Source organism: Sapajus apella, unplaced genomic scaffold, assembly GCF_009761245.1.
Source record: "Sapajus apella isolate SASKATOON/1434 unplaced genomic scaffold, GSC_monkey_1.0 scaffold5, whole genome shotgun sequence".
In the NCBI taxonomy this organism is placed as follows: Eukaryota; Metazoa; Chordata; class Mammalia; order Primates; family Cebidae; genus Sapajus; species Sapajus apella.
In genome coordinates, this window is record NW_022436945.1 from 30,004,261 (window position 1) to 30,007,265 (window position 3,005).

Sequence of the window (3,005 nt, forward strand, 5' to 3'; positions counted from 1 at the left end):
TAACTTTAGCATTAAAATGAAAAAGAAATCACAATTTTTTATATTTTTTCTTTTATATTTGCTCAATCATTTAATTATCAAGGCAACATGTATATTTCAGTATAAGGTGACTCTGACATTTCACAAAGAAATTCCATGCCCATTAGATGATGTACGCCAAGCATCAGGTTAGGGAACTTTATAAAAACTATACCTTTACCTCTTTCATGCAGTCCTATTTGCTAGAATATTTTAGCACTGAGGCATAAACTTTGTTTTTACTCCAAAGCACACAGCCAGCACTCCCAGTGAAATAATTAATTCAGAGGAATTTTTAGATCCGCCACAATTTTACCAACCCTTTGCCAATGCCAGAAAACCTCTGAAAACAATTGAGCTTAGACTCCAGTGAGAAACTCAAGAAGCATTGTCAAGAAACATGTAACAATTACGTTGAGACTACAGGCATATGCCACCATGCCCAGCTAATTTCTGTACTTTTAGTAGAGATGGGGTTTCGTCTTGTTGGCCAGGCTGGTCTCAAATTCCTGGCCTCAGGTAATCCACCAGCCTCAGCCTCCCAAAGTACTGGGATTACAGGCATGAGCCACCACGCCTGGCCTATCAGATGATCTTTTCTAAATAGACCTTTCCTGATTTCCTTCTCCCAAATCTGGGGTAGGATCCTGTTTGCTCCATTGGGCCCTTTAGATACCGGAATCACTACACTGCACTATAATTTTCTGCGCAGCCGTTTCAACTGTAAGTCTCTGCAAGACTTGGAACTGTGTTTTATTTTTGTCCTAGTGATAGTAGATGTTCAGTAAATCTTCACTTAATTCGATAAAAGGCTTAATAATAAAAATTTAAATAATCTTTTAAAACTCTAAAAAAACTTTCTTTTTCCTCGTTTCAAGTTTTTTTTTTTTTTGAGACGGAGTTTCACTCTTGCTACCCAGGCTGGAGTGCAATGGCGCGATCTCGGCTCACCGCAACCTCCGTCTCTTGGGTTCAGGCAATTCTCCTGCCTCAACCTCCTGAGTAGCTGGGATTACAGGCACGCGCCACCATGCCCAGCTAATTTTTTGTAGTTTTAGTAGAGACAGGGTTTCGCCATGTTGACCAGGATGGTCTCGATCTCTTGACCTCGTGATCCACCCGCCTCGGCCTCCCAAAGTGCTGGGATGACAGGCTTGAGCCACCGCGCCCGGCTCGTTTCAAGTTTTAATCAAAGCTTGTATATAAGGTTACTTTATTCCTGCATCTTCTCAATTGTTTCTTCCTTGTATTTGCCCTTTTCCTTTCCTACTTGGCGAGATTTGGCTTTCCGTTCAAGAATCTTTTTGCGGTCTTTGTCTAGTTTTAGCCTAGTGATAACCACCTTGCTGGGGTGAATGCCTACATGGACAGTTGTGTCATTAGCCTTTTCCCCCTGCACCTGTTCAATGTAGATTACGTATTTCTTCCTGTAAACCTGGACTATTTTGCCAATCTGCTGACATTTATAGCGTCCTCGTACAACCTGAACTTCATCATCCTTTCAGATGGGCATGGATCGCACGTTGTACTTCTGTCTCAGCTCTTTGGAGAGAGGGGAGGACATAATCTTCCTGCGAAGGTGGGAAGGTGCATTGAAATGCCTTTTGCGATTCTTGCTTCGGTCAGAAGTCACAAAGGGATTGAACTTCATTTTGGCAGCTCCCGCTTAGGTGATGGCCGCAAAAGGGAAGAGCTAAAAAAACTTTTAATAATAAAAAGAGTATTTCTTTAACCATCTTTCACATAAACAAGGGCAAAGTCCTGCTAGGTCTTAAAAAATTAAGAAATCTTAAATGAGTCCCTGAAAAGGCTGTTTAATATTATTCTCTTAATAAAGATTTATCGATTTATTTATATAAAGAGGTGGGGTCTCACTATATTGCCCAGGCTAGCCTTGAACTCCTTCGCTCAAGCAATTCTCCTACCTCAACCTCAAAAATAGCTGATTGCTTGAGTATTATGATTGTTTTAAAGGATTCAAAATTTGAAAGTGATTTTAAAACAGGTGAAAAATGATATTTTATATTTAATATATACTTTATAATCTTTTAGAACATTATAATCTCTTATGAACTGTTTTCTTGCATATGAGATTAATGTTATGTTTCTAAGGAGCTAATCATGATATCATCTGAATTTATGGGAACAATATTTAATAGGCATTATGGTATATAGAGATAAAGTATGTTTACTTGAGAGAGATCAGATCCATTCTTACAGAGCTTTGGAAAATAGCACACTTTTTGCTTCCCTTGGCACTTACCATAAATAATTTGCAGTAGGGTTCATAATAGTGGAGACATTATGAACAGGTGGTATCTAGTAACAGAATGTGAATTACAGATTTGGCATTTATCTAGTTAAGTTCAGCAGTGCAAAATGGTTGATCTAGATAATCCAATGACAACGAAAAATTCACTTCAAGCCTTAGATTATTCGAACCAACAACAGATACTGATCAAATTAACTAGAAAAATGACCAAAGTTCATTTTATCATGAATATATAAATATAGCTCTGGGGTAGGAACATAAACACTTAGTATTTTATATTGTTCAACCCTTCAGTTCCCTTGAAACTTTGACAGGAATTTTACTTCAGCATGAAGTTCAAACATATACTCCTAATTTTTTAAAGAAACTCCTTTCAACAATCTCTTACTTTAGAAAATTAAATATATTTATCCTTTTTTGGTAAGCAAATATTGTAATTTATATTTGGGTTTCACCACCAAATTAGAATTAGAATTTCTCCCTCTGAAAATATTCACTTCAAGATGAATCAGGCTAACACATTTATTTAGAAAAAATTATTGACAAAACAAAGAAGAAAAAAGGAGATTAAGCAAAATCCTGCATTACAGTTTTCATTTACCCATGAATCGAAATGTAGTCAGTTATTAATAATAAATTTTATCTTAGTCTTTGAAGATGAGATATATATATATATATATCTCATCTTATAAATATATATATATATATATTTTTT

The 3,005-nt window shown here is 36.3% G+C and overlaps 1 pseudogene; it reads right to left on the minus strand.

Moving 5' to 3' along the window:
* Positions 1-1,190: 1,190 nt before the first annotated feature.
* On the minus strand, positions 1,191-1,717 carry LOC116548656 (annotated as a pseudogene).
* Positions 1,718-3,005: the final 1,288 nt, after the last annotated feature.